Source organism: Bombyx mori, chromosome 18 (assembly GCF_030269925.1).
Source record: "Bombyx mori chromosome 18, ASM3026992v2".
Lineage (NCBI taxonomy): Eukaryota > Metazoa > Arthropoda > Insecta > Lepidoptera > Bombycidae > Bombyx > Bombyx mori.
This window is the reverse complement of record NC_085124.1, coordinates 12,488,023-12,497,280: the sequence shown is the minus strand read 5'-3', so window position 1 is coordinate 12,497,280 and position 9,258 is coordinate 12,488,023. Positions and strand designations below refer to the sequence as shown.

General features: G+C 38.5%; 1 non-coding gene across 1 annotated transcript; it reads left to right on the top strand.

Annotated features, from left to right (window-relative positions):
- Window positions 1-1,222: 1,222 nt before the first annotated feature.
- Window positions 1,223-1,359, top strand: Mir3227 (microRNA mir-3227). The gene has a single exon (NR_107512.1). It is a non-coding gene; the product is annotated as a microRNA mir-3227 (primary transcript).
- The last annotated feature ends 7,899 nt before the right edge of the window (window positions 1,360-9,258 follow it).

The window sequence follows — 9,258 nt, the reverse complement described above, 5'->3', positions numbered from 1 at the left end:
ATTTTCTACTAGAAGTTCTAATATAAGAAAAGTGTATAACGAGTATCTACGCTAGAAGTGTACAAGCGTCAATGTCTACAAACTGTTAATAGCACCACCTTTGAGTTAAGGACATTAGTTATATTGTGCATATTTCTTTCTTTTCTTTTGTTATTGCTTAGAAGGATAGTTCCACCTGGCGTTAAATGGTTACCAGAGCCCATAGACATCTACAACGTAAATGCCGCCACCCACATTGAGATAGGAGTTCTAAAGTCTCAGTATAGTTGCAACAGCTGCCCCACCCCTCAAACCGAAATGCATTACTGCTTCATGGCACAAATAGGCAGGGTGGTGGTGCCTACCCATGCGGACTCAAGATGTCCTACACACCAGTAATTACGCAATTATAATTTTGCGGGTTTGATTTTTATTACATGATGTTATTCCTTTACCGTGGAAGTCAATCGTGAAAATTTGTTAAGCACGTATTTCACTAGAATTTTTTTTATTCGGATTCGAACACGGTTGCATCGAAACGAATGCATGGGACGTCTTATACTTTAGGCCACGACGACTTCAAAGCAGTTCAAAGCAACTACAACATCCCCTTCGGACGGTAGGATAAAGATTCATTCAAAAACATCCCGTCGCAGACCACTTCTACTGATGGCAACCATAGAGTTTACAGTCGTTAAAGTTTGATTTAAAAACAAATCGTTCCACGCATCGTTGCCAAAAAAGTTTTATTAAGAATTTAATTTTTATGCTGGTGCTAGGACCTCTTGTGAGTCCGCGCGGGTAGGTACCACCATCCCGCCTATTTCTGCCGTGAAGCATTAATGCGTCTCGGTTTGAAGGGTGGGGCAGTCGTTGTAACTAAACTTGAGATCTTGGAACTTATATCTCAAGGTAGGTGGCGCGTTTACGTTGTGGATTCCTGTGGGCCCCAGTAACCACTTAGCGCCAGGTGGTCTGTGGATTCGTCCACCCATCTAAGCAATAAAAAAAAATTAGCCATAGTTACGTCTATGTGATTTAGTATCAATATAGCATTTAACATTTTCATTCTTCTTCACCATTATTTGTTACACGAATTTTCAATCAATATCGTATAATTTAGAGATTAAAATTTGTTGGTTTCTAATTTTAGACACGAAAAATTGTTTGTGTTTCGAACACGACCTCGGAGTTAACTTTGTGATTGACTAATCTTAAATGTAATTTTTTATATAGACAAAAATAAAATCTGGCAAAATAATATAGTCATTAGCAATTTTTCAGGACGCTCGGACCCCAAAGACGTCATCAGTGTGTTTAGTGTGAGTTAACGTAAAAGTTAATGCTTTGTATGGAATTGTAACGTTTGCCTAAGTTTGCCGCTAGGAGCGCTGTTCCAACTGCATTCAAATTTGAGTTAACTTATACGCGATCGAGAACGTTAAAAAACTCGCACTAAACATACAAGTAAATGGTTAATATAACTAATCACGGATAAAAGAGTTATACATATGATACATATATAATCGCTGGTAAAATAGGTTACCTTTAATTCTATTGCAGTGCACGAAGCAAAGCCACGGGCGGGAAACTAGCTGTTAATAAATAAATTATATTTTTGCATAACAATAGCTGTTTTTAAAATTGTCAGAACTTACCCCGGGACTTTATTACGATTTGGACTTTCACAAAAATAAAAACAGATGGGTACGTATTTTGAGGAAATTCCAAAATTTCTGATCCAAAAGACCTATCGTCTAATAATAATGTGTAAAAAACAAAAAATATAAAGAAAAAATTAAACAGTCTCCACGTTGGTTCGTATTTTAAACCTGAGTTTTCTGTGCCGAATCATTTTCCGGTCTCGTGTTATTACTAATCTCGTTATATCTACCTATTTCATTAACATATTTAAATGTTTCCTTGTTTATAATAATATTACGTACGAAAATATATTTTGATCGGTACTAAAAATGATTATTTCGCTAGAAAAAATATGAGATTTAACAAAAAAAAATAATAATGGCAATCATTGGCGCCAAGCGAAAATGACTTGTTTTCCAAATACCAGCAATCTATAATTATGTGTGAAGAGGTCGTTCGGAAAAAAAATTAGATATCTGTAACTATATAACGACAATATATGAATATTTCGGCAGTTGCACGATGTTGTTTACACATTTAATTACAAAAATGTAATACATTTAATTTGTATTTGCGGCTGTGATCAGAATTATATGTGACCCGATATTTCCTTATATGCTCCAGTAGCCTCTTAACACCAAGTGAACCGTGAACTCATTTATCCATATCTTCTTCTTCTATATCTTAATGTATATAAAAATGAATTGCTGTTCGTTAGTCTCGCTAAAACTCGAGAACGGCTGGATCGATTTGGTTAGTTTTGATCTTGAATTATTCGTGGAAGTCCAGAGAGGGTTTAAAAGGTGAAGAAATATAAAAAAGCTCGGAATTATATAGAAACAAACAATTTTGTTTTTCCTTTGATGTGTCCCCTTGATGTGTCTTTTATTTATCGATTAGGGCACTACGAAGTCTGCCGGGTCAGCTAGTAAACAATAAAAAAAGTCCGGTCTACTCATCCACATCCACAAGAGACGATAACGCATGAATACTTTTTCAATTCAATCATCATAGCTTTTTGTTTCTATAATGAGATTCGTTTAATGTCCGGTGTTTGAAAAAGTATTATCAAAGAATCTTAGACCGAAATAAGTTTGATTTTGCATAATGTGCTTATAAGTGCTTGGTTTTTATTGGATATCACATGACATGTTTATTATTAAGCAGCCGCCCTTGAGTTGTTAGGTCTCCTTCAGAGGCGTTCGGGCAGCTGTTAGCAAATCCCACCCCTCCTGGCTGAGCCTTTGGTCGCCCACCTGTCCTGGTGAAACTGGAAAGACCTCCGGGCCACCAGTAATACCTACTTGTTTAAAAAAATATATGTTATTAAAAAATGTTTGCTAATCAATGCGATAAATCACCGCAACACATCAATTAGAAAGCGCTAAATCGATTTTGAGGTAATTGTTGAGTTTTCCGCGTGCAAATCGAATCGAAGTAAATGAAAAATGTGTTATTTAACATAAAAATGTGTTAATATTTTTAATTTACCTTTTATATACCTAGTGTACTTCTCTCCGGCCTCTCAATACTAGTTTTATTCCTTGCTCCGTGTATCTCAATGCGTCCGATGCCCTAAACACGTCATTACGGATCCTCCCGATCCATTGATGCTGCTTTTAGGTACCTCAAGCACCGGCCACCGTCCTCGCCGAACCGAGGGTTCGGCGAGTAAATTAACTCACAGACACAGCCCACTGAGTTTCTCGCGCCGGATCTTCTCTGCGATTCTGATCCGGTGGTAGACTTTGCGAAGCACTGCTCTTGCTAGGCCCAGTGCTAGCAACACTCTCGATTTGAGTTCACCTACACGTCAAGGAGAAGCTGAAATAGCCTCTCGAGGTTATCAGCATAGACAGGAAAAAGAAAGTGGGCTGTATCCAGGTTAGGTTCCGTGTCGAAATTTGAAGTCGTCGTGGCCTAACGGATAAGACGTCCGGTGCTTTCGTGTTGAGTGATACACCGGTGTTCGAATCTCAGGCGGGTACCAATTTTTCTAATGAAATACGTACTTAACAATCGGTCAATATTGACTTCCACGGTGAAGGAATAACATCGTGTAATAAAAATGAAACCCGCAAAATTATAATTTGCGTAATTATTGGTGGTAAGACCTCTTGTGAGTTCGCGCGGGTGGGTACCACCACCCCGCCTATTTCTGCCGTGAAACAGTAATGCGTTTCGGTTTGAAGGGTGGGGCAGCCGTTGTACTATACTCGAGACCTTAGAACTTATATCTCAGGGTGGGTGGCGCATTTACGTTGTGGATGTCTATGGAAGCCACTTCACACCAGGTGGGCTGTGAGCTCGTCCACCTATCTGAATTCTCCCAGAAGCACCAAGAGTCGATAGCGCACAATATTTTTCTTCATCAGGGAAGCAGTTCTTGAAGTTGAATACTTGAAGTACATAATTAAAAATAGGAATGCGTCTGAAAATGACAATGACATGATTACATGACTCGATATGAGTACACCGGGGGTTCTATTATATTACGTCCTGAATGTACGCCTTTAAGTTTACCTGTGCCTAATGTTAGATTAGGTTCGAGATGATACCGGCATCTCGTTTTTACCATCGCACCGCCCGCCACCGGAGTAGAGTTCATCCATACTACCTGGAGCCACTGCGGTCATCCACAGTGCGTTTCCAGAGGTCTTTTTTGCCACGTACCATCCGGCTATGGAATGAGCTCCCCTGCACGGTGTTTCCCGAGCGCTATGACATGTCCTTCTTCAAACGAGGCTTGTGGAGAGTATTAAACGGTAGGCAGCGGCTTGGCTCTGCCCCTGGCATTGCTGAAGTCCATGGGCGACGGTAACCACTCACCATCAGGTGGGCCGTATGCTCGTCTGCCTACAAGGCAATAAAAAAAATAAAAAAAAAAAAGGTACTGCAGGTCATGGCTATCTTTTCTCGCAATGTGATCAAAAAATACTTAATTCCCAACGAAGACTGACAATAGATAATGTAATTTTCATACTCAATTCTTTTAGTTTATACAGAAATTTTTACGTTAAGGATAACTAGATTCTAATCCAGACAGGGTTTTTCCGGATATTCTCAGAACGTTTCTTTTAATAGCGAGAATTATGATTGTTTACAATTTGAATTTATATCTTAAACCAGACTTATCCTCATATCTCGCTTAAATGGCGATTTTATATTAAATTGCTCTATATTAGTTGATGAATAAACAGCATAATTATTACTTGATTAACATAACTAATTGCCAACATCCATCTCACAAAATGAGTCTTAAAACTCAATAATATTGTGTAACAGCTATTCTACCCTTCAAATCGGAAGTAATAGGTACCTATGCTGTGATAATGGTACCATAGATTATAACACTTAATATATTCGAAATGGTACCGTAGGTACATGACTCTACACGCCGCGCTAAATAAATTAATTTAATTATTTAATCAATTTTTTTAAATATTTGTATTATTATTTAACCAATTAATATTATTAAGTTAGGGATTTTCATAAATTACTCGAATGTTTTTGATACGTTTCTCCTTGTAAAACATCTGCCTGCGGGATTTTTATACTGGCATATTCATATTCTGGGCAGGCCATGCGTCTTTCTGAGGCAATATCGACTCAGAACACGTTAATGTTTAAAACGAAGCGTGTTTAAGGTAATGTGTCACACGAACGTAAAAAAATGTATCTACTAATTAGTTATAAATTTGTATATAATATTGAGTTAGCGAGAATTAGAAAAAGAAATTATGAGCTGTTCTTTTTTTTTTATACTCGTGTTTCCCCTGACATTGTCAGAGCTCTTATTTAGGTTTATGTAGATTTGTTTCCATATTTATGAAGTCTACTTAGAGTTTTGATTTTAAAATATTATTTTCCAAAGCTACATACTTCCCAAATAGAAGTTTATTAAGGTGCACAATTTTTTAATACAACAGTTCCCCATGCTTACCAGGCCATATTATTTCTAATACGGTGGAAGCATGGGTCAGGCTTCCTTATTACGTTTTATTGTGTGTTCGGCTATTTTCGTTGTATACTTCAACAGAATGTACCTTTCCTGTTTTTCTCGCATAATGTGGCTTATGCTGTTAAGGCTCAGCCCCATCTGTAGCTCCTGTTCCAACTCGCACCTCTCGGCCGCAAAAACAGGGCATTCCAGAAGTATGTGAGGGACAGACTCAATCGCGCTGGGCTCGCAGATGCACGATGGGCTCCGCTTACACTTAAATCGGTGCAAGTATTCGGAGAACCCACCGTGCCCTGTTAGTACTTGTGTTATTACCCCCCGTGGCTTTATTTTGCGCACGATTTGGTATGCATCTCCAGCGTCTGGGAAAAACATTTTTGTAACCCCGCGGTTTCTCCGCTTTCATACCTCCGGTTCCACTCAGCCAGCGACTCCAAACGGATCTGTCGCCTGACGAATGAAACCGGGCAGAGGTCATAATCCGGCTTCGTTTTCCTTTTTAGAGCCGCTTCTTTGGCCAGGTGATCGGCGCGCTCATTCCCTTCCAGTCCAGCGTGTGCCTTTATCCAGAACAAGGATATATCTTTGCCCTGGGATAAAGCCATGGCGAGGTTCGCTCTGGCTTCCACTGCTAAGGCATGGAGGGCACTCTGGTTCGTGACTGTCTGTAGTGCGGCATTTGAGTCACTATAGATGCCAAAAGTTCTCTCCCTGCGCCGCAGTATCTGCCTGGTGGCTACGCATATTGCCAGGAGTTCCGCCTAGTAGACAGTACAGCAAGAAGGCAGACTAAGTTTCGAGGACTTGATCTCGGCCTCCCTATCCCAAAGGGAGAGTGCCGCTCCGACTTTGCCCTCGATTCTGCTGCCTGTTGTGGGTTTCCACATGTGACTGGTCCACCAAGCTCACGAACTCCATGGTCATATGCTGCGCCGGGTGCGGCGTGTCTGCTAACGCCACCACCCGTTCCACCTCACGGCCGGCCAGCGATGTCACCCCCTTCTTCATCTCGTACAGTGCGGCTGCTTCCTGTATTTATTATGAGCTGTTCATATACTAAGTTAAACATAAGCGAAACTTTCTTTTAGCACTTTGAATTTGGGCATTATCAGCCCGTATGTTAAGGCTGTGGAATCTAACCCATAAAACATCCACTCCACCGTCCGACCCCCGCTGAGATAGACATCGGAAATCCTAGATCCTAGACCTGGGGAACCGGTCTTGAGTCGGCTTAATTGTTGGATCACTTCCTCATGTTTACTTCCACTGTCGCATAATTAAAAACAATGCATAAATTTGCGATTATGATTTTATTGCTAGTGGTAGGACTTGTTTTGAGCCCTCAGAAGCTTGTAGCGTCCTTTTTAATACGCTTTTATTAGCTTCAGACCTATACTAACATTAGTATGCAACGGAATCTTTGAACATGATTTTGACCCCCTTCAAAACGTCGGATCAACTCGAAATTTGGTATACTTATTAAGGACCGATGATAATTCAATTTTTTTTTAAAAATATTAAAAAATTGAAATTTAACTAAAAAATTAAAAATAAATAATAGGTAGTTTAAAAAACTAAAAAATACGCTTTTATAGAAAGTCAAACTAAAAAATAGGAAATAAATTTTAATAAATTTGAATTGTAAATAGTTTAGCATATAAAAGCGTGGGGTGCATAGTATCAGTAGTTATAAATATTTTATGAACAGATATGAGTAGAAGGGTTATTTTGATAATATCCTGAAAAGCATTTTTAACCTATAATTTTTTTTTTCTTACCTAAGCTGATGGTCTTGAGAGATCATTTCAGCGTAGCCTTAACTAGTAGGTGAGCTCACGGGGCTCAAACCTGACGACGTTGCTAACACTAACCCTAGCAAGAGCAGCGTTTCGCAGAATCTACCACCGGATCGGAAATGCTACCTACTGAGAAGATCCGGCGAGAAACTCTGTGAGCTGTGTCTGTGGGTTAATTTACTCGCCGAGCCCTTCGTCGCAAGCGACGGATTCGACGAGAACGAGGACCGGCTGTAACGTCTTATGTACTTATATCACAATATAGTCATAGATTCCGCTTTGAACTGTAAAACAGTATCTAAGCTTATAACTGAAACTTTAGCGCCATATTCCAAGGTGAACAGAGGACTTTACTTTGTCTATGAGCGGTGAATGGTTAACACCAGATGGACCGTATATACCTCCTCAAAGACATCCACAGGGCCCTGAAACTGCGATACTTTAAGACAAATAATTCGTTTGCATGGAAACTAGCGACATCTTGTTGCGGATGCCCCTAAACTTGTATGTTGTTAAAGATAAGGCATTTAATTATTGTAATAACTAAACAAAAAAATAATAAATCATACAACTCTATTTTTTATAGACAAATTGAGTAAATTTTATCAATTTGTGGTTTCTGACAATTTACAAAATCCTTCATTTAAAATAAAATATAGGTTAGGTAAATTGCTACTGCCATCTACAGGAGCAAAGATAAACTAATCGAAACAAATCCATCTAGTGGCCGACGCCCGTAAACATTTTTGTTGAGTGCTTGAGTTGCATAACTATAATTAATTTATGTGTATGATCTATAAACATCCACTTCAATAAGAGTTACGCCTGATTCAATTTCATTGAGTTATTATTTATTAATATATTGCTATTTAATTTGCACAGGCGGTAACCTTGTTTTAAATTGCTCTTCTTGTACATAACTCCGAGTATGGTGGCAAGCTCAGTCTTCTCGTGGTATATATACGATTAAATCCCACAGTCCTATTTCTTTCGCGACGTCCTGCATTTCAGTTGGAAACTAGGAAAACCAGCACGAATATCTTCTCGACACTTTTGTAATAAATCACAGAATTGTCTTTCTAATCTACCTATATTTTGACACATTAAACGTGTTTTGCAAAAGTATCCAAAAATTAATGGAGTGCTGGTAATTCTCAACAAAGTTCCAAAGAAAATATATGATTGAACCAGAATAGATAAAGGTTTGTAAGCATCTTAAGAATAAAACAATTATTCTCGATCGTGAGGTGTGGAATTTTAGGAGAATTTTTTAGCGGGAACGCCCGCCAAAGATGTTTTAACTATTTATGGCCTTTAAGAATTCAGGTAACCCGAACTTGATTAAAAGATTTTCGGCCTACTTTCGCACATATTTAATTTATTTGGACGGAAAAAATTTATTAAATAGTCAATGATTTTGGATTAACCCTTTGTCAAAATTATGACAACCAATGCGAGAGAGAGAGAGAAGTTTTTATTTTTAGTTTAAAATTCGACTGCTTTCAAATTCGACTTGTAAATATAAATTACTGTTGCCGAAATTAATGCAAAATTTGAATTTGTCGCCACTTTTGTAGTTAATTATTGGCAACTCTGAAAAAAGGATAATTGGAGAGTTTAGGGTTTGTAAAAATGCTGATGCATTATACATGTTACGATAAAACAAAGTATTTTTATTATTAAACAATAATTAAATAGTAAAAAAGATTTCGGCCAAAATCATTTTCACTTTTAATGGCTTCCGATTTTCCCTTTGACGGATTTGTTAATCGTCTTATTGGCCGTGTTTATGGTTCGGATAACCCACATGATATCACAAGCATAATAAATGCACCCACATTGTCACTGTTTGGTGCGTATTGGGCTGGAGGCTCCATC